Source organism: Pan paniscus, chromosome 11, assembly GCF_029289425.2.
Source record: "Pan paniscus chromosome 11, NHGRI_mPanPan1-v2.0_pri, whole genome shotgun sequence".
In the NCBI taxonomy this organism is placed as follows: domain Eukaryota; kingdom Metazoa; phylum Chordata; class Mammalia; order Primates; family Hominidae; genus Pan; species Pan paniscus.
The window spans coordinates 15,468,651-15,491,476 of NC_073260.2; the positions used below are offsets into that span (position 1 = coordinate 15,468,651).

General features: G+C 38.8%; 1 protein-coding gene across 10 annotated transcripts in view; it reads left to right on the plus strand.

Annotated features, from left to right (window-relative positions):
• DENND1A (DENN domain containing 1A) overlaps positions 1-22,826 on the plus strand; it is a 542,810-nt gene that overhangs the window by 45,860 nt on the left and 474,124 nt on the right. The gene's annotated exons all lie outside the window — the stretch shown is intronic.

Consider the following 22,826-nt stretch of genomic DNA (forward strand, 5'->3'; position numbering starts at 1 on the left):
AATCTGAAAGGTACAGATGAAATGGAAGAATGAACAAAGTGAATAGCATTTATACTACTTCCTGTTTCAGCCATCTAATTCCTCTCCCCATAGACAACACCTTTGTTTAACTCTACAGTTTATTTTTTAAACTTTTATTTTATGTATTTATTTTCATGAGATGGAGTTGCTCTCTTGTCACCCAGGCTGGAGTGTAATGGCACAATCTCGGCTCACTGCAGCTTCCGCCTCCTGGGTCAAGTAGTTCTCCTGCCTCAGCCTCCCAAGTAGCTGGGATTACAGGCACCCGCCACCACTCCCAGCTAACTTTTATATTTTTAGTAGAGACAGGTTTCACCATGTTGGCCAGGCTGGTCTTGAGCTCCTGACCTCAGGTGATCTACCCACCTCGGCCTCCCAAAGTGCTGGGATTACAGGTATGAGCCACCATGCCCGGCCTGTTTTTTTAACTTTTTGTTTTGCAAGTATTTTATTTTATTATTATTATTTTTGAGACGGCATCTTGCACTGTCACCCAGGCTGGAGTGCAATGGCATGATCTCGGCTCACTGCAACCTCCGCCTCCCAGATTCAAGCAATTCTTCTGCCTCAGCCTTCCAAGTAGCTGGGATTACAGGTGCCCACCACCACGTCCGGCTAATTTTTTGTATTTTTAGTAGAGACGGGGTTTCACTATGTTGGCCAGGCTGTCTCGAACTCTTGACCTCGTTATCCGCCTGCCTCAGCCTCCCAAAGTATTGGGATTACTTACAGGCGTGAGCCACCGCGCCTGGCCCTTATTTTTTAATTAGTATAAGTTTAGGGGTTACAAGAGCAGTTGTGTTACATGCATATATTGCATAGTGGTGAAGTCTGGGCTTTTAGTGTACCCATCACCTGAATAGTGTACATTGTACCCATTAAGTAATTTCTTATCCCTCAGCCCCTCCCACCCTTCTGAGTCTCCAGTGCCTATTATTCCACACACTATGACCATGTGTACACATCATTTAGTTCCCACTTATAGGTGAGAACATGCTGTATTTGACTTTCTATTTCACTTAAAAGAATGGCCTCCAGTTCCATCCATGGAACTGCAAAAGACATTATTTCATTCTTTTTTATGGCTGAGTAGTATTCCACATTTTCTTTATCCAATTGCCCATTGGTGGACACTTATATTGATTCTGTATCTTTGCTATTGTAAATAGTGCTTCTGTAAAAATATGAATGCAGTTATCTTTTTAATATGATTTATTTTCCTTTGGGTATATACTCGGTAATGGGATTGCTGGATCGAATGAATTGTTTTGAGACTATTTTAAGAGTTACAAGGACAGTCCAGTGCGTATGCTCTTTCCTTAGATTTGTCAATTGTTATTATTTTGCTGCATTTGCTTTATCACCCCCCCAATACATACACAGCACGTATGTGTGCATGTGAGTATACACACACAGAATTATTGCTGAATCATTTAAGAGTGAGTTGCAGACATTATGACCCTTCACCCCTGCATATCCAGGAGATATTCTGGATATATCTCCTAAGAATAAAGACATATTCTTATATACCCCTAGTATAATGGTTGAAATCAGAAAATTTAATATTGATATAATGTCAGTTGTCCATATTTAAATTTAATCAATTGTTATATCATGTCCTTTATAGCATTTTCCCTATGACCCAGAATCCAATCCGGAATCATGCAGTCCATTTAGTTTTCATGTCAGTTTACTTCCTTTCAGCCTAGAATAATTTTTACAGCCTTTCTTTGTCTTTTTTGACATGTTTTTGAAGAATTTGGGTCTGTTGTTTTGTAGAAAGTTCCTGGATTTGTATCTGTCTGATTGGATCTTCATGATTAGATGCAGGTTATGGGTTTTTGGTAAAAGTATCTCAAAAGTGTTATGTATTTTTCAGTGCATCCAGTAAGCAGACACATGATATCTGTCCTGTTATTTGTGAAAAAGTACATAAAACATATGTATAGTTTAACAAATAAGTATAAATTGAGTAACCATGTTATTATGATCCAGGTTAAGAAATATAATGTTATCCAGTTCTTCAGAAATACTGGTCGTGGCAAGAGGGACCCCTGCCTTGGCCTGATGCTTTAGAAGGATCTGCTTTGTCCCTCCTCTACCAATGCCCTTTCCACAGGGCAAGGAGTCTCTGGGGCCTATGGAACATGGTCACTTGGAGACTAAACCCTTCCATCCTAGACCATGCTTTGAGCACCCAGCATCTCAGAACTTCTTGCCCAAATGGCCTTGAGCTTGTTTCTGGAGCCTGTGTGAGTCTCTCCCCTGGGGTCTGTCCTCCTGGGAGTGGACTATGCTACTGGTGTATACATCCCTAGGTCTAAGGGTGGCCTAAGGATAGCTGTCAGTGGGGAATAGGGTATGGGATAGAGCTTGCAGTACAGGATGGAGAGGGGGCAGTGGGCAGTGAGCCAATGGCCAATTTGCCCTGCACCACTGCTTTTCTCCATGGAATGCAAAATACAAAAACACAATATGAACCTCGCCTTCTAGTCAGTTGTAAAGGTATATTTATTATGGCAGGAGGATAGAAAATATTTAATAGTTTGTATGCTTGTTTTAAAACTTTTAAATATTTAAATATTCAGATGTATGGTCTGTAGGTCTCTATTTGAACCCTTGCCTAAGCCCTGTAAATGTTACAGGTGGGTTTGCCCAGCACCCCAGAGGCCCCTCCCTCCCTCCCTTCAGAGGTAACTACTATCCTGACTTTTATGATAATCATCTCTTTGTTTTTCTTCATAGTTTTGCTACATAAGTATACCTCATTGAAAAAATATAATTGAATTGTGCCGCCTTCTGAATTTTATAGAAATGGAATTATTCTGTATGTAGCTCTGCTGCTTTTTTGCTCAATTATGTTTGAAAGGGTCTTCCATGTTGTGTGTAACTGCAGTCATAGATTTTCATTGCTGTGTAGTGTACTATAGAATTATTTCAGAATTTAGTTATCCATTCTACTGTTGACCTTTGAAGTTGTTTGCAGTTTTTGGCTACTATAAGCCATGCTACTGTGACCTTTCCTACGTATGAATCCTGGCACATGTAAACATACATTTCCATATAGAACATACTTGATTACTGAATCATGCCATACTTTTACAAAATGGATTGTGCCAGTCTGTACTCCCACCTGCAGTGTTTGGTAGTCTACACTTACTGCTCTACAACTTCATCAGCCCTTGGTACAGTTAGATTTGACTTTTGCCAACCTGATGGTTATGTAGTAGTATCTCCTTGTTGTTTTTTATTTGCATTTTGTTGAAGACTAATGAGATTGAACCCCTTCTTATATGCTTACTGGCTTCTTACTTATTTGTTTGTTTATTAGTTAGAGACAAAGTCTTGCTCCTTTGCCCAGCTGAAGTGCAGTGGCGTGATCATAGTTCATTGCAGCCTCGAACTCCTGGGCTCAAGTGTTCCTCCCACGTTAGCCTCCTTAGTAGATGGTACTAGCCTCCTTAGTAGCTGGTATAGGCTTATTGGCCTCGTGAATATCTTTTATAAAGTACTCATTCAGGCTACTTGCTCATTTTTAAAATTGAGTTTTCTACCTTTTCCTCATTGGTTTATAAGAAATTGTTTATATACTATAGATATTAATTATCTGGTTATATGTGTTATAGATATCTTCTATGGTTTGTCTTTGTATCTTTGACCAAAACTTCTTGGTTTTAATATGGTATAATTTATCAATATTTTCCTACTCTACAGATACAAAGATATTTTCCAATATTTCCTTTTTTTCGTTTTTGTTTTTTTTTTTTTTTTTTTACTTTTTAAATTTTATGTAGAGATGGGCTCTTACTTTGTTGCCCAGGCTGATATCAAACTCCTGGATCAAGCGATCCTCCCACTTCAGACTCCAAAGTGTTGGGATTATGGATGTGAGCCACCTCTCCAGGCCCAATATTTTCTTTTAAGGGATAGATAGGGCCGGGTGCAGTGGCTTACGCCTGTAATCCCAGCACTTTGAGAGGTCAAGGTGGGCGGATCACAAGGTCAAGAGTTCGAGACCAGCCTAGTCAACATGGTAAAACCCTGTCTCTATTAAAAATGCAAAAACTAGCCAGGCATGGTGGTGCATGCCTGTAGTCCCAGCTGCTCGGGTGGCTGAGGCAGGAGGATCGCTTGAACCTGGGAGGCAGAGCTTGCAGTGAGCTGCGATTGTGCCACTGCACTCCAGCCTGGGTGACAGAGTGAGACTCCGTCTCAAAAAAAAAAAAAAAAAAAAAAGAGATAGATAATTTTGCCTTTTACATCTAAGTCTTTACTAAGGATATTAGTTTTCTATTGGATGATTAATATTCAGAAAAGTTAACCTCTAAATTTGATTCCTCATCGGTGATTTTTAAAAATTGGGAAACTAAATAAAACTTATTTACTACAATATGCTATGTCTGTACTTAAAACATTTTATAAAGTGATCAGGTACTTCAAACCATACCTAAAACATTACCTAATGATAAAAAGATGTGAGGTGAGAAAGGGTAAACTTTGAGGACAGTTCTTTTTTCCATTGATTGCTTTTAATGTCTACACTAGTGAAGTCATGTATTGTAAACTGTCCCTCATGTGTTCTGTGCTCTGAAGAGCATCTCATGACATCTGTGGAAGGGCATGTGATCTGTCAGTTCTACTTAGAAATTGCATTAAGACCCCTAACACTGAATTGGAACACTTTCCAAAGATTGTACAAATAAAATTTGAGTACACAAGCTGAACTCCATATTTTAGGAATTCATAAGATTTTCTGGTTACTAGTTACCAGTGAATAAACTGTCACTTAATATTTGATTTCAGGTACCTTTGTCGGCTTCTACAGCTTTATTTGTTTTTAATACAACTTATGTTTGCCTTTTTCTAATATTTAATGCATTATTTTTGCCATTTTAGATGATTACAAAGAATCTGCTTTAAGATTAGTCTTTGTTCCCGGGATCTGCATCTCTGATCTGTGCCAAAGTATCTGAAAAACTTAGATATAAACCTTACGCTGTACAGTACTAGTGTCTGGGCATAATCTTCCCTTTGAAGTTTGTTTGCATCCCCCTAGAGGGATTAATTCCCTGCTGTGAGAAGGTGGGTTAGAAAGCACTGAAACTACTTTATGGGTCTTTAATTGGAGGATTTAGTATACATTTTGTTCTATAAACTTCTGTGGGAGTTTCATTCTTACAATTTTTCTTATACTGTGGTATGTTATATTTTCATTGTAAATTAAAGTACATATACTCAAATTTTTCTTGTTATTTAGTGCATACTGACAGATTATCCTGGTGTGTGTGTTTTTTTCCATTTGTCTTTAAATTTTTAGTAGCTTGTTTTCTGATTAGTTCTTGAGTATGTAAAATTTTAAACTTCTTGGAAAATGATGAACAAGAGAAAAATTATCACTCAATAACTACTGTTAATGTTTCAGTATATTTATTTCCTTATTGTCTTCTTTTGTGTGTGTGAATGTGTGTGTAAATAAAATATAAAAACTTTTTTTCTGAACTCTCAGCTATATGTGTTTTCCTCACTCTCTCCAATTATTCATTAAGCTTTCCCTAAAATTATTAATGTTGATTTGCAGAAATCATTTTAGTTGCTATGAATTATTACATCATGTTTATGTGCTACATTTACTTATAATGGAATCTTTAGGTTGTTTCCAAAGTTCTCTTGTTATAAATGATGTAGTGAACATCTTTGTGTATAATGCTTGTCAGTTTATGTATGTAATTTAAATGCTTAAAAAAAGTCATATCATTTTGAGGAGATCTTTGATCTACTTTGTTCTTAATTTTTGTATGCTTATTTTTTTTTGCCACACTTCATTTTGTGACTCCAATTGGTGTATTTGTTCAAGTACCTTTACATAGGGATCCCAGAAAATCAAGACAGTTAGCTCAAATTGCAAAAACTCTGAAGTCTGAATTCAGCCTGTGCGACCAAAGGTCTCGGAAGAGGGTGCTCTTGTAAGAGAGATCAGCCTGCAAGGTCCCATGATCAGATGGCACTGGCCACACAAAAACTCTGGAATGCATTTCAAACACAAGTGTCTCATTACAGCTGGCATCTTAGCCTGCAGCGGGCACTCTTCTTGGGCAGATGCTTAGCACTGGGAGACTGGCAGCATCAGGTTCTTCAGAAATGCTTGGCAGACCAGCTTCCTCCTGTGTCTACCCCACATCCCCCTACCCCAACCCCCAGCATTTTCAGTGCATTAGCCCAATGGCCACTTTTTAAAAAGAATGCGGTGGTTAGGTTGAGAAACTGTCGGGGAACTCTGAAAGGCATGCCTAAGACATGGTGCTTTGGTTGCTGTGTTTCTCAGATACGTGGGTGTTAAGCAGCAACATAAAAAAAAAAAATCTTTGCTTAGAATCTCTTAACTAACTATACACATTTCTATATTAGCAGTATCATGAAGAAAACTGAGTTTTTGCTGACTTAAAATATTGAGAGCCAGATTTGTTATTCTGAAGTTTAACTTTCATTTTACAGGACTGTAAATTGTGGTCTAGGAGCTTCACCTGAATATCTGTGATCACAATGGATACTCAAAATTATTAGACATTTTTAAAAAGCTGATTTAAAAAACATGATGCTGGCTGGGGGTAGTGTCTCACGCCTGTAATCCTAGCACTTTGGGAGGCTGAGGCAGGTGGATTGCTGGAGCTCAGGAGTTCAAGACCAGCCTGGGCAACAAGATGAAACCCCGTCTTTACTAAACATACAAAAACATAGCTGGGTATGGTGGTGCACGCCTGTGGTCCTAGCTACTCAGAAGGCTGAGGTGTGAGATCACTTGAGTCCAGGAGGTAGATGTTGCAGTGAACCAAGATTGTGCCACTGCACTATAGCCCAGGCAACAGACCTAGACCCTGTCTCAATAATAATAATAAGATTAAAAACAACTTGCTGTCTCCTGAGAAGTGGTATGGTGGGGGGAGCTCTTTTGAGAGTCAAATTTTATTCCAGATTAAAATGTTCTAGAGAGATATTAATTAAATTCATCTTATTTTTTTCAATAATAATGACAGCAAGCTTGAGGAATGGCAATAGAATAGCTAACTTTCCTTGAGTCCTTATTATGCCCCAGGCACTTTTCTTAATATTACTTTCTTAAAGCTCGAACAATTCTCTAAAGATGGCTCTTATGTTTGAGGAAACTGAGACTCAAAGAGGTTTACTTGCCCAGGTGGGACAACCACAAAGTCGTAGAACCATGAAAAAATAGCTGGTGAGGCCAGCCATGGTGGTTCACACCTATAATCCCAGCACTTTGGGAGGCCGAGGTGGGCGGATCACGAGGTCAGGAGATCGAGACCATCCTGGTCAACATGGTGAAACCCCGTCTCTACTAAAAATACAAAAATCAGCTGGGTGTGGTGGCATGCACCTGTAATTCAAGCTACTCAGGAGGCTGAGGCAGGAGAATCGCTTGAACCTGGGAGGCAGAGATTGCAGTGAACCCAGATCACGCCACTGCACTCCAGCCTGGCAACAAAGCAAGACTCTGTCTCAAAAAAAAAAAAAAAAAAAAAAATTAGCCGGGCATGGTGGTGGGCACTTGTAATCTCAGCTACTTAGGAGGCTGAGGCAGGAAAATGGCTTGAACCTGGGAGGTGGAGGTTGCAGTGAGCCGCGATCACACCACTGTATTCCAGCTGGGGCGACAGAGCGAGACTCCATCTCAGAAAAAAAAAAAAAAAAAAAAAAGCTGATTAATATTACCTGCATGTGCAGTGGTTAGAACAGTCAGATAAGGTTAATGTGGGGGCAGATAAATCAGGATTGTACAGAAAATCAGGGGATATGTGGTTTTATTCATGAACTATACAAGGGATTCTTACATTTGTCTGTTAAGTCAGCACTATTACTTCAGCTATTCTATATTTTTTTTATCTTGCATTTTCCAGTGAAAGTGAATCCATCTTATGGAGTGTTAGGTCTGGGCCCTGATTCTTTTTTTTTTTTTTGAGACAGGGTCTTGCTCTCATCACCCAGGCACTCTTACATAACACTTTCAATGGCGTGATCATGGTTCACTGCAGCTTTGACCTTCCAGATTCAGGTGATCCTCCCACCTCAGCCTCCCCAGTAGCTGGGACTACAGGTGCACACCACCACACTCAGCTAATTTTTTGTAGAGCTAGGGTCTTGCCATGTTGCCCAGGCTGGTCACGAACTCCTGGGCTCAAGAGATCCTCCCACCTCAGCCTCCCAAAGTGTTGGGATTACAGGCATGAGCCACCGCACCTGGCCTGGACCCTGATTCTTGATACTATAGTTGGGACAAATTGCCACTCACTCAAAAGACATGGATTATTAAAAACATTTTTGTAAATTTTCCTGGCTCTAAGTACTTGACATGCTAGTTAGAAAAAGTCTTGTTTGGGATAGAGATGTGGAAATTCATCTAACTGTGCTTTTTTCAACTGATTTTAAAGTCAGGGATAGCTGACTTGTTTAGAAAAAGAAAGCTTTACTCAAGATATCACTATGAGCTTGTAATATGCTTTGTCTCTTTTTCTCAAGATTGCTGTAATAATGATTATTTCTTTAAACTAGAGGTGAGCCTAATGAGAGCTCATTATAATAAAACTCTTGCCTACCACCTAATGAAGTAAGAAATATTATTCTAATTATATAGGTAAGAAAAAGAGGGCTCCATGAGTGCAGAGATTATGTCTTGCTTGCACTTGTATACTTTGGTAGCTAGAAGAGTGCCTGGCATACATTAGGCCCTCAAGTATTGAATGATTAAATCTTAGAGCTAGGAAGCAACTTGTCCAAAGGACAGAGTGACTGAGTTGGGATTTGAATTCTAGTGTGACTGTATTCTTTAAAGAAATTTATGAAAACTATCACACAAATTATATAATACATATGTATGTATACAGTTTAAAGAATAAATGAAAATGCACATATCCACCACTCAACTTAGAAAACAGAACATTTTGTATCTTTGAGTACTCCATTTATGCCTCTCTCAATTTGCCTTTCTCTACTGAGATCACATTTTGAATTTTACGTTAATTGTATATCCCTGCTTGAAGCTTGTGCTTTTTATATACTATGGTGATGCTCTAAATTGGTTATATAGAATGAGTTTGAATTGCTGTTCTTAGGAAGTAACAGAGTGAGCCATATATTTTCTTTTCTTAATGCTTAGTTATTTGAAGCAGATCCCAGATTTCTTCTTTTTCCTAAAGTGTGCAATTTAGGGGCCATCTGGGTATAAATTATGATATAGGGGAGCCTTACAATTTTTGCTTTATTCATGACACTGTTGTTCTTCTTGCTGTGTTAGTGGTTCACAGTATTAGGCCTCAGGCCTTCTATGGTGGACCAGGAATTCATTGATTTACTAAACTTTGAAATCCTTTTGAGCAGTGAGTTTGTTGAATTTTTAAAATTCCCTCCACATGCCAATCTCAGAGCCTCATTTTCTCAACTCTAAAATGGGGCACTAATAGTACCTATTTTAGTTGAAAGATTAAATGGGAGTGCACCATGCATGGGACATGGAAAGTTCTTTATAAATGGGAGCTGTTATTTTAACTTATTTTTGTTTAAAGCAAGAGTTTATATCTGTGTGGAACTCTGCTACTCAGCAACTGTTATCAAATTGACATAACTGAAAAACAGAAAGTAAAAGTAACTAGACAAAGTAGATTTCTCAGAGTCCATCCATTAAAACTTAAGTTCTTTAATCATAGAAAAGCCCTCAGCTTATGCCCTGAGTGCTTTAGTATGCCGGGAAGATTTCTCTGTGCAATATTGCTCAGCAGTTACTGATCGTGTCAATGACATCAATCATTGCATCAGTCAGGATCCTTTTCACTGGAAGTGACAGAAACCCAGTGAAATCCGACTTGAACAACAAAGGGAATTTACTGGCTCTTAACACTGAGAAGTCCATTTAGGTTTTGCTGAATCTAGGTCTTCTACTCATATTTTCAGAAATTTTCCCTATCTCTTGATTCTCTGTCTTCTGTGTTGGGTTCATTTCTGGGCAGGTGCTCCCTATAGAGTGGCAAAGATGGTTATGAACAAATCCAAGCTTATGTTCCATCAGTTTAACACCCAAATAGAAAAAGAGTGTCTTACAGTATTTTGAGCCATAGTCCCAAGGCTGACTCTAATAGGCCCTGTTTGGATCACGTACCCATTCATGAACCAATAACCATGACTTTTGAGTTGTTGATTGGAGGGTAAGGGAGTGTGTTGGGGGAGCAGGGGGAGAATTGGGGGAGCTGTTCAGGACCACCTGGATCCTATAGCCTGAGAATGGGGCAGGGTGGTTCCTCAGAGGAAAATCTGGTGCTATTACTGGAGGAAGGGAGAACGGATGCTGGGCTGCCAAAACAGATGTCTACTGCAGCCATCAAGAAAATGTTTGATTCAAAATATTCTTAACAAAAAAGCAGTGAGATAATAATGAAGCTTGGAAACATTTATAACTAAAATGATTTAAATCAAGTTTTAATGCTTAAAAATACCGATCTTCAGGTTTCTTGAAAACTGCCATGTAAGACTGATTTCCCCAGGAGTCTACATGCCCGAGGTCTTATTATCACACTTCTAAATCATTAATCACCTATTCTTTGAGTGTTCACTTTAGACTGTGCTAGACTCTGTAGAGAGTGGAACGTTCACCCTATAAAACAGGAACTAGACCTCATGTTTTAAATGCTTAGAAGACTTTTTTTAAAAAAAACCTTTAGGAAGTTACATTCTAGCTTTTGAACTTCTTTTGGTATTATTTCACAACACATTTTGCATTTCCTTCTTTATGTTACATTGAAAACATGCAGTCCACTCAAAGGCTTTCTTTAGAAAAAGAAAGCTTTACTGAAGATATCACTGTGAGCTTGCTTTGCCCAGCAGCAGACTTTAATAAGTTGCTCAATTTAAAGACAGTTTTCTTACCTTTACTGTGTTCTTAGACATTAGAATTTTCTGCTATCACGAAGCCTTATTTGAGGAGAAAATAGATGCAGATAAATTGCTGTCTAGATTATAACAATGTCCTTAATTATCTTTGAATAATTTGTAATAAAAACAGTATAATGGCCAGTCTGTAGACTTTGAAATCAAACAGACTTAGGTTCAGATTTCTTTTGCCACTCACTAATTGTTTGACTTTGGGAAAGCTATTTAAACTAAATTCTGGTTTGTCCATTGTTTAAGTGGGACTTCTATCTACTTGGCAGGTTGTTTTGTAAATTAGAGATAATATGTACTAAAATGCTCAGCACAGGAAGTGGTACAAACCAGCATTCTTGTGGTGATGTAATTTAACGTCGCCCTTAAATTAAAAACATAAAAACCCTAAACTCCAAACCAAAATCGAACAACACAACTTCCGGAAATTGTGCTATCATTAAGAAATGAAATTTTTGTGATAGAATTTATGTAAATTCCTTTTTGAAGGGATTCAAATATTAGAATGATAGTCATTATTACTATATGAAAGATATGACAGCTTGATAAAAAGAACACTGCCTGAACTGACTAATTTTCTTTTTCAGAAAATGTAGAATTAATTCTGAGTTGTTCCCAGAAAAACACACTTTGGGCACATGAATAATTCAACCTATATATTTTTTTCTTCCACTTATGTGTCACAGTTTAACAAGAACCCAGTGATCAATCCTCAGCTACCAGAGTTTTTATTTAAACTGTCTACTTGTGAGAAAGAGCCAGATGCTGAGAAAATAAGCTAGGATTAGAAATGTATTAAAACAACCCATTTCTGGAATATGGTCTAAAGTTTGTGTGTATTTAGCCCAGTTTTCTGTCCTCAGCAGTAATGATCCTGATACTCAGAATGATAGAATTGACTTCTTGAACATAAAGCACATTTTCCATTGGTTTGTTAGGTTGTGCTTACCATGAAAGGAAAAGTGACAAAAGTATTTGGGAAAGATTTTATACACAGACTAAAATGAAAAATATTTTCATCATGGCCGTCCAGGAAGTAGAAAATCAGCTAAGTGCTAAGTGGAACATTCATTTCCTCTTTCTAGTATTTTGGTTAACGGAAATACATCCCCCCAAAATGCCCCCAAAATATAGTTAGAGAAATTTGGTTTAGAGGATGGTTTCTAGAGTCAGGTCATGTGGGTCAAAATTCTGGCTCCCCTACTTAGGACATATCCCTGTGTAATTTTGGGCAAATTACTTAATTTCCTTCCTTGTTTTAGTTCCCTATGCTGTAAAATGGGGATAAATGGGGATGATGATAATATCTCATATTATCATCATATTTGAGGATTCAGAAACACAGTATTTAAAGAATTAAGCACAGGGCATGGCACAGAGTTTCTCTCAGTTTGAACTATCATGAAGAAAAACATGAAATTTGTTTTGATCCTTCAAACTGGAAATTGAGGATCATCAGGAGTCTGCCCTGGGGGGACATCCCCTGATCCTGTCCTCCTCATTCTGAGCCTTCTCATTCTGCACACATGGTGGAGGGGCCCTGGGACCAGTCCTAAGGCAGTTCCAGGCCCAGGGCCTTGGGAATGCTGCTTTAGGTTTCTTTCTTACCTCTAACAGCCCCAGCAAGTCCAGTTTAGGCTTTAAAAAAGTTCTTAATCCCTGGGGTGGACCCTGGAACAAGCTGACCTAATTTCTCTTGTTTTTGCTGAATGGAGATTGAGTTGACTTGGGTTTTATTTAGGCTTCGTGGGGCCTGCTGCAGGATCAAAGCTCAGGTCTAGACCCAATTGAAGTTGAGATTTAGATTTAGAGCTGACCACTGCTACATTTTTCACTTCTTGTTTTGAAAGCTTTTTTTTAATTACACAGTTTATTCAGCAATATTTATTATAAATGCAAAAGGTGCTGGGGATGGGTGAGGACATTCCAGCAGAAGGAAGAGCATCTGCAAAGCTATGGAGGGATATTTAATTTTCTTTTTATTAATCAAAAATATGACTCAGGTTCTGATTAGTATGTAGGGACCCTGTACAGTCATGCTCAGTCTAAGAATATCAGCTCCAAGAGGGCAAGGATCTTCATTTACTTGGTTCACTGATGTGTCCCCAGCACCTAGAACAGTGACTGGAATGTAGTAGGCACTCAGTGTGTATTTGTTGGACCAATAAATGAGTTGACACAATTCCAACTGATTGCAGAGAACCTAGATATTTTGATTCATCTCCACAGTTTTATTGTTGATAAATATCTCATTTCCAGTAGGTTGAATGGCTACTCCATTTGCTGTATTGTTTTTTTAATGGAAATTTATGGGTAGGTCTAGGGGGAGGGCATTTATATTAGCGGCAGGAGTTCTGCTGCAGTTTTCTCTCCCGCGATTTTTCTGGAAGATGTTATTCTGCCTTTTCTATGAGCAGACGTGCTTAGGACGAAAAGTTTAAAGGAAGGCGCTCTCACATTCGTCTCCCTGGGCGAGGAATGCCTTTTCCTCCCCATTTACCAAGTGTCCATCAGACTTCCCACAGTACAATGAGGCATTTACCCCGGGCCTCGGCGTCAGCCTGTACTTTTTACATTTTAGGCTTTTTCTGCCACCCCTGGGAAACTGCCCTGTGGTCTGGAATCATGGGAATTTGTGTCACTAAAAGCTGTTTCCCCACCCTCTCCTCTAGCAGAAGCAGTGTGTGTATACAGCAGGAAGAGCTTTGGACTTGGGTTTTAATTATGGCTCTGCAACTAATAGTGATCTGACCTTGGGGAAATTATTCATCTTTTTTTGGTTGAATTTTCTCATTTGCAAATAAAACTTGGATAATGCTTATCTTTTAGAATTGCCATGAGGATTAAATAAAATACTAACCATAAAATAATTAACAGTGCCTGGTTAGTTTTCTTTCTTCTCCTGTCACATCAAATCATTGTTTTCCACTCTTTTAGCTTCTTGGCACAAAAGGACAGCTATATTATTTTTCATAGTGTAGAGGACTATAGAGTCTTTGAAACTCTCGATAATGATTTTCTGTGTGTTTTTTTTTGAGTGAAGCAATATGGAGTTTTGTTAATATATTTTCAATGACATGGAAACAGTCCTTTAAAAAAAAATCTCATATATTTAATTTAAAACTTTTCCAGACTATGAACCTAAAGTCAGGATCTTCGGATATAGTTCTTGTGCCCATACTCAGCTTCCTATAGAGGACATAGCATGTTTAAGCTTTGGGGAGAGAGAGAAAAATATATGTGTGGTGAAAGAGATATTTTAGCCTGCTTTTGTAACTTTAGCTTTGCTATGCAATGTGCCAAAAGTTATTTCTCCCTAGGGAGTGCCTCTTTCAACAGTTTGCGAAGGCAGCATAAATTCTCACTTGGTGTTCAAGGAAGATGGTAATACAATTTAGTACAACCAAAGTTTTTTTTTTTTTTTTTTTAACTTGTTAGAAACCAAAATGTGATTGCAGTGGCAAATTTGTCAGCACACTCGAGTTTAACAAGTGTTCGAAGGATTAGTAAAGGAAATGTAGTTTACTCTGCAGCTTTTATGACAAAGAATTTAAAAGGTTTTGCTCTAAGCCCCACCATGTGTTTCTTCCTTTTCTCCAAAACATACCTTTAAGTTGAAAAGAGAGATGAATCTCTTAGGGAGAAACTATTAACTCTGAGGGAGTTTATCATTGTTTGAGAGGAAGCAGAGCATTTACATTTGAATCAACTCTGAGTGTAGCTTGTGCCCTAATCTCATTCCTTCTAGAAGTTGGTGAGGAGTTTAAGTACTTCCTACTTTGTGTTCTGGTCCTTGTAGTGCCATCCTAATTTTCCTGGGGATCATACATTTCGTAATTCAAAGTAAGCAAACTGGACATGGTGCCTTGGCTATGCATGGAAATGTTTTCTGTAGTTGTCAAAGTTCTCTAAGTAGGGCCATTGGCCAGAATTGTCTCATTGTCATCGCACTTATTACCATGCTAAAAATGCTATAAAAAAGACCAAATACTACAGAAAGTTTGAAAAAGAGATAAAATATAAGCACCTCCATCACAATCCTATTTTCAAGTTTTGAAGATTCCCATTTGATGTATTTGCAGTTGAGGTACAGTTTAAATGAGAGAAAGCAAGATCTTAATGTTGACCACAAACATTTTCATCAGTTTTTCATGGCTGCATCAGAGTTTTATAGTTTGATCAACTAGCTCCTGATTGTTATACATATAAATCAGCTCCTTTAAAATAAGACCAGTTAATACTACTCTCTTATTTGTGGACTTCTGTGGCCAAATCTTTGGTACTGCCTTTTTTCGGGGGTGAGGGGTGGTGGATGGGAAGGAAGGTAGAGGAACAGAGAGAGGCTGACTGTGCCAAAGATAAACTATGTTACAGATGGAAATGTTTTTTTCTAAGTCCAAAATCTATAAGAAACCTTAAAGTGAGCCGTTTTCTGAGATCAAAAATGTGTAAACTTGTGTTAGTGTTTTGCTCTGTGGTGAATGAAAGCACCACTACTTTTTAAAAAGCCACATTTATGGATCTTTAGGTTCTTTTAATACCTGCTTCTATGTTTTACTTTTTAATTTTACTTGAAGAACATTCTTCTGATGGAGGATTTAGGTCATGTTAGCTCAAAGAAAATAGAAACCATCTACCTAAAGACTTGGTGGGAGAAATTCTTTGTATTTGCTCTCATATCTTGTTAGACAGCTGTGTTCCGGACTCAGGACTGGATTTTGCTTTTGTAGCAGCTGTGAGATCCTCACCTTACAAACATAAAATGTTCCTGCTAAAAGTTTATTTATGTGACTAGGGACCATCATTGAAACCCATCCCAAAGAAATGGAATGTATATAATATACTTTATGGGTGTCAGATGAAGAACTCTTGTTGGAGCTAGTGTTTAATTAAACCCAATGGCCTTTAAGAATTAAAAAAAAATTTTTTTTATTAGGAATTAGTACGTTAGAGCTTGGAAGTAGCTTATGTTCATTCCTTAGCGGTTGGGACAAGAATTTTGCTTTTGCTGAAAGAGCCTGTGTAGTATGGTACTAGCTTAAAATGATTTGCCTGGCATTTGCACTGGGCATATTTGGAAAGGAAAGCCTCTTTGTGTTGTGCATTTAAAAAAAGTGTCTGTAAGTGTGCTTAGAAAATGGCAGCATTTGCTGGTCTTGGCTGTCAATGTCTTGCTGCTCCTAACTGTGTTTAACCAGAAAGGGAAACTCAGAGTAGAAAAAGTCTCACTCCCAAGACTTTACAAGAAAACCCCTCTTTGTTGATTTATATATATATATTTTAAAGGAGCTTGACATCTTCATCAAGTTCACAGTGGGCTTGCTTTGTTTGCTTTCTCTTGAATGCTTGATAAGATTTTTCTTCTATTGTTTTGTGCAGCAAGAACAGATCTTTCCATGGCTGGGGTGGGTTTTTTGTAAATCCACAATATGGTCATTGTCTGGTGGTGAATAATTGTGGCTGCTTTTTGTACAACCAGAACTAAGGCTTTGGCTGTGAACAGATTCCTTCTTAGCGTGAAAAGGGACTAATCCATGTAAATACAGCCCCAAAATAAAGCTTTACAGAAAAAGGGGAAGGCCGCTAAGCAGGAGGGCACAGGTCAGCAATTTAACCTTTAACCTAACAAATAAGAAGCATGAAAGTTCCAGAATTGGTTTACAAAAGAAAGCTCCTGTGATCTGTCAGTTTTTCTTTTCAGGAGGGAACTGGGTGAGAGATCTGACTGACAGCTAGTGCCTTTTAACTGCAGACTGAAATTAACTGCCAAATTGAAACTTGAATATTTGAAGGAGAATTTTTCTTAAATAAATTGAGATGGCAGAATAGGCCTTATAAGCACTGGTCAGGGTCTTACATGGGATTTTTATCCTGGAAGGGGGTTGGGGGAGGAATAGGCATTGGACTGGACTACCTTAAGATCCCTTCCAAGTTTGATAAAGAGAATGTGGTCTGACTCTTACTAGTCAAATTAGACATGAACTTTGCAGTTTAAGGCCAGATGAAACTCTTTCCCCTTCCGTAGTATTATCACTGATTACCCTTTGTAGACTTTTCATGGCTTCATAAATTAATTGCAGCCTTTACTAAAGATTTAAGAGCTTTTTGTAAATGTTATTGATGTTTTCCACAAAACATTAATTACGAAAAGATAGCCATCTTGAGATTTCACAACATGCACAACTTTTATGGCCCAATGCATTATGAGAAACTCTATTGTGTGGTGCCGAGCACTGTAAAGCGGAGGACATAGGCTTTCTTTCATGTACTGCTGTTTTGTTCCACATGCTTAGGCATTATTAGCAGATACAACTGAGTAAGCTAAAGCAGCAGAGATGAAGTATAGGTGTTTATTAGGCAATGCACTGGGGAAATGGGAAGCTGTGAAAAATGAGGGACTGCCTTGTCTGTTCCATGGGCTTGAAGAGTTAAGAAAATAAGGTTTGTGTAGAGTGGTAAGTCTTACTTTTGTGCTGTTGTACTCATTTACAAACTTTGCAAACAGTTTGTATTTATTTAATCACAATAGGTAATCTTGTTAATGAGTGTTAGTTTTTGCTTAAAGCATAAGAGATCTGATGTCAGCTGTTCTATCTCACTATGGAGAATTCTGTAACTGATAGAAACTTTAATTACTGGGAATCATTCAGATTAAAAACAAACAATGAACGAATGACTAGAGTAGGCTCCCTGTAGAATAATAGAATAATATAAGAATAGTCATTATACTATGTAACAAAACAAAATATCAGGGGTGATTCTGTTTTAGTTTTTCAGTTGTCCGTGGTATATTTGTCTAGGTTGTCTAAAATTTGTTCTAAGGGCTTATTGACCTACCTCAGTTTCCCTAAAGTATTTAGAGACCAGAGACAACGTAACGTTGCAGATTAAAATGAGCATAAAGTTAAGTGGCCACCCTCACTTAGCTCAGGCGTGCACCTTCTCTTTCCTAGCTGATTACCATGGCCTTCTAACTGCCCTTTATGCTTTCCTTCACATCCATATTTAATGCTGTCATCTCAGCAATCTTTTAAAAACACAGCTGAGACCACAATATTCCCCTTGTAACACCTTTCTGTGGTCCTCTGTCACCCCAAGCTAAAGTCAAGCTCATTAGCAGGGCAAATGAGGTCTTCCATGCTCCATCCTTTCCCTATCCAGCTTCATCTTAGTCCACTCCTCTCCTCTCCTTTTAAATATGCATTTCCCAATATGTCTCAACCAAATTTCATACATTTTTTTAAATTTCCATATTATATTTGGCTTCCCCCAAATGTAAGAAGGTCTGATATCTTTAAAATGGGGAATCTAATGATGATGGCTTTGAAAATGGCTAGCATTTGTATAGGCTTCACACTTTGTAAGCATTCCCATGTTCTTTTATTTAATCTTCACAGCAACGATGCAGAATGGGCAATGTTTTCTGGGAGATGCTTGATGAATATTTGGATGGATGGATGAATAAATGAATGAGTGGTCCATGGAGTCAGAAAACTGGAGTTACAGTCCAAATTCTTATTAACCATGTAATTTTAAATAGGTAATTTAACCTCTCTGAACCTATTTGCTAATCTGTAAAATTAGGTCTATACCTGCCTTGTCTGTCACACTAGATGGCAAAATAATGAAATAATGTGTAGTAAATAGAAATACCATTCAAAATGTAAACCCCATGCAAATGTTAGTTCCTGTTATTAATATTCTTAATTTATTCCAGGTCCTGTAAATGAAGAGAAAGTGTTCATGGATATAGATAGATTTGTGTTTTAATGACTAAAAGGACATCAGAACTGTTTTTATTTATGTAGAAAAGTGTAAGCCTATTTTGTTAGCATACAGAAAACTGTATACTATTGTTTCCTTTTATAAAGAAAATGTCAGGTTTATACTGTTAGTAAGTGCTAACAAAGGTGCACATACTGTATGGTAGGTGAATGTTCAGATACAGTATCTAGAGGTTCCTTTTTGCTATGCATTCTTCCTGGATTGGTTCTCAAGAACCTTAGGGCTATATTTGCCTTCTAGCTCTGTGAACTACACATGACTATTTTAGTATGTTATTATTTTTGTATGGATTTTTTTGGTATGCATTTTTGTATGCTATTATAATCCCTGGCATAATCTTTCCTCCTTTTATTTTCCCTTTGTCCTTACACCCTCGGTTTACATGTGTATTTTTAATCTTTTAACTATAAGTATTTTTGTAAGTCATTTCAAATTGTTTATGGAATGTGGTGGATGATAAATTCTCCAAGTAAGATCTCAGTCACACTTGGTTTCTCCTATTGCCTACAGACTGATCATTTCTCAGCTTGTGTCTTTGGCCCTGACTTCCGAGTGCCAGACCTGGGTCCTCAGCTCTCTGTCCGTAGCTGTTTCTCCATCCTACATGGGCATCTCAAATTGAATTTAACCTCCTCCCCTCGACCAACCTTTTACCCCCACTGCCAGTCACCTAGCAAAACAAAATGGAAATGCCGATCCTAATCCTAAACTGTTTCTTCTATCCAGGGTCTTGTTGAAGGGCATTTGTACCCACTCACTTACTAATGCTAGAAGCCTGAAAGTCACCCTAGACTCTCACCCTACATCCAATTAAACCTGAGTATTTTTTAAAGATTTTAAAAAAGCTTTAGAAAGATTTTAAACAATATCAAAGTTACAGAAAAGTTGTAATTGCACTGCAAATAATTTTTTCTTCTGCACAATTTGGGAATAAGTTGCTGATCTCAACCTCGACTACGTCAGTCGACTACGTCGACTACTGCAAACAAGGTGATTCTCCTGCACAACCACAATGTAGTATAAAAGTGAGGAAATTAACATTGATACCGTACTACCATCTAATTCTCAGTTTTGGCACTTGTCCCAGTAATGTTCTTTAAAGCAAAAGGATTCTGTTCAGAATCACAAATTGCGTTTAGTTTATTTAATGTTTCTTTCTTTCTTTTCTTTTTTTTTTTTTTTTTGAGACGGAGTCTCGCTCTGTCGCCCAGGCTGGAGTGCAGTGGCAAGATCTCTGCTCACTGCAAGCTCCGCCTCCCGGGTTCACGCCATTCTCCTGCCTCAGCCTCCTGAGTAGCTGGGACTACAGGCGTCCACCACCACGCCCAGCTAATTTTTTGTATTTTTAGTAGAGATGGGGTTTCACTGTGTTAGCCAGGATGGTCTCGATCTCCTGACCTCGTGATCCACCCACCTCGGCCTCCCAAAGTGCTGGGATTACAGGTGTGAGCCACTGCGCCCGGCCAGTTTAATGTTTCTTTAGTCTCCCTTAGGAAAGGTTCTCAGTCTTTCCATGACTTTGATGACCTTGACATTTGAAGGTTACAAGCCTCAATTTGGGTTTGTCTGGTGTTTCCTTATGATTAGGTTTAGGTTGAGCATCTTGAGTGGAAATATTATAGAAGAGATGCTGTGCTTTTCTTGTTATATCACATAATACGCAATTTTGATTTGGCCCTTTACTGGTGATGATCTTTTGATCACTTGATTAAAGTAGTCTTTGCCAGGTTTGTCTACTGAAAAGTTTCTCCTTACTTACTCCTTTGTAATTAACAATTGTTTTGGGGGAAAGTACTTTGAAATTATGTAAATATTCCATTTCTCATTAAACTTTCAGTTTATTTGTTTATTTGACTTTGGACTTACTCCTTTCTTATTCAAGGTTGTTACTGAATTGTTCAAATTATTTGAGTGAATTGAATTATTCAATTTGTTCCAGCTTTGATCATTAGGAGCCAACTTGAAGGGCTCTTGTGTTCTTTTGACTGGTCCTCATCATTCTCTGGGTTCTTCTTTGCTTTCTGGTGCAAGATGTTCTGTGCTCATCTTTTAGTTTCTTTTCCTTAGCCATGAAATCTGCCATTTTCCCAAGGTTCCTTTTGGTGGAGAATGCTATTTAAAAGCCAAAATTTTGATTCTATGTGTGTTCATTGCTATGGTGGTGTTGCTGCTTCTAGGCCTTCTTGGTGGTCAGGGTCAGAGAGTACATCTATATGTATTTCTGCATCTATCTGTGTATATTGAAAAGTGTGAGTCCACACCAGTACTTCCAATTTCAACCAATACCACCGATTCATTCAAGTTTTCTCCCTTTCCATATTTGTAACTTCTCTCTTCAACTGTGAGAAGCCTGGTTCCCATTATCCTTAATATATTTACTTATTAATCCCTTGTACATGACTACTGTGTCATCATGGCTGCCACCAATGCCTACCCAGTGTGGATGTCTTCCTTAACTCAATTGGGGCTCTGATACCCTGTGTCGCTCTGCCTCTTCTGCCTGAATGCCCACCTCATCCACCTTGGTCTTTGACAAGCCCTGCCAGGCTGGTCCTTCTGTGTGGGTGCTCTCTTCACTTTGAATTTTGACACCCCGTGCATGGCTGCCATGTCCTTCCATGTTGTTCCCTGCATAATCCTCCTCAGGATCTGACACCCTATCAGGTGGCCCCTGCGTGGAAAGTTCCTTACCCTGCTCAGGTGCTCTGACACCTCACACCAGATCATCTTTTAACATGGACACGCTTCTCAAACTGCGTTGACACTGACACCCCCTGCCATGCAGCTGTTCCCTGTGGGTGACTGTGTATCCCTGCTTGGGCTTTTTCTCCCCACACTAGCTCACTCTCCTCTGTGGGCACCCTTGTCACAATCGGGTTCTGACACCCTATGTTAGATTAGACAGTGTGGGCGCTCTTCTCGCACTGGTTGCACTCTGAGTTCCCATATTGTGCAAGCCCTCCTATGTGGATGCCATCCTTACCTACTCTGGACTACTGTGGCTACTTCTCACCAAGTATGGACGTGTACCTCGACTTAAGGATTAAATTGTCAATTAGGAAGAGAAAGTAAAGTCTAATTTCTTGATCTTTTCCTATGTTTTTTTCTCCCTTGTTATCCAATTCATTGCCATTGACTTAGTTCTGGCCTTCCTTATTCTTTCTTGGATTACTGCCACTTAATTGGTTTTCTTTATTTTTGAGACGGAGTTTTGCTCTTGTTGCCCAGGCTGGAGTGCAATGGCGCGATCTCGGCTCAATGCAACCTCCGCCTCCCGGGTTCAAGCGATTTTCCTGCCTCAGCCTCCCGAGTAGCTGGGATTACAGGCATGTGCCACCACGCCTGACTAATTTTCTATTTTTAGCAGAGGTGGGGTTTCTCCATGTTGGTCAGGCTGGTCTTGAACTCCCGACCTCAGGTGATCCGCCTGCCTCAGCCTCCCAAAGTGCTGGGATTACAGGTGTGAGCCGCTGCACCTGGACACTTAATTGGTTTTCTTAGCTGGAGTCTTATCCCTTCCAACCCCTTTTCTTCTGTCCTGCTGTCATAATGTGTGTTTTAAACAAATATAATCATGCCAGTCTTCTGCTTAAACCTTATAATGCCTCTTCATTACCTACAGGGTAATACTCAAATCTTAGCGTGGCACAGAAGGCTCCTCATCACTTGGCTGACCTCTCCTCCTTTGTCGCTCACTACTGCCTGTCATTGACCTTCTGCACTAGCTGAGCCACTTTAGTCTATTTTCTTCCATACCTTAGGATCTGGTCTTTCTCTTTTCTGTACAATACTCTTTCTCCCTATTTTCCTGGTTTATTTCCATTGTCCTTTATAACTTAGACAAGGTGCCACCTCTTTTAGGAGGCCTTCTCTAATCCTCCATTTTTTTCTGTCTACCCTTGCTTCCCCCTCTCTGCCGTCCTTCACAGACTTGGTTAGATACCCTCCCTCTTGGCAACCTGCATATCGTATTATAATTGTCTTTTCCGTTATTCTTGAGGGCAGGAACCTTCTTGCTTGAATTCTCCCTTAAAGAATAATCCTATTCAGTAGGTAGCTAGCTAAATGAAGAGATATTT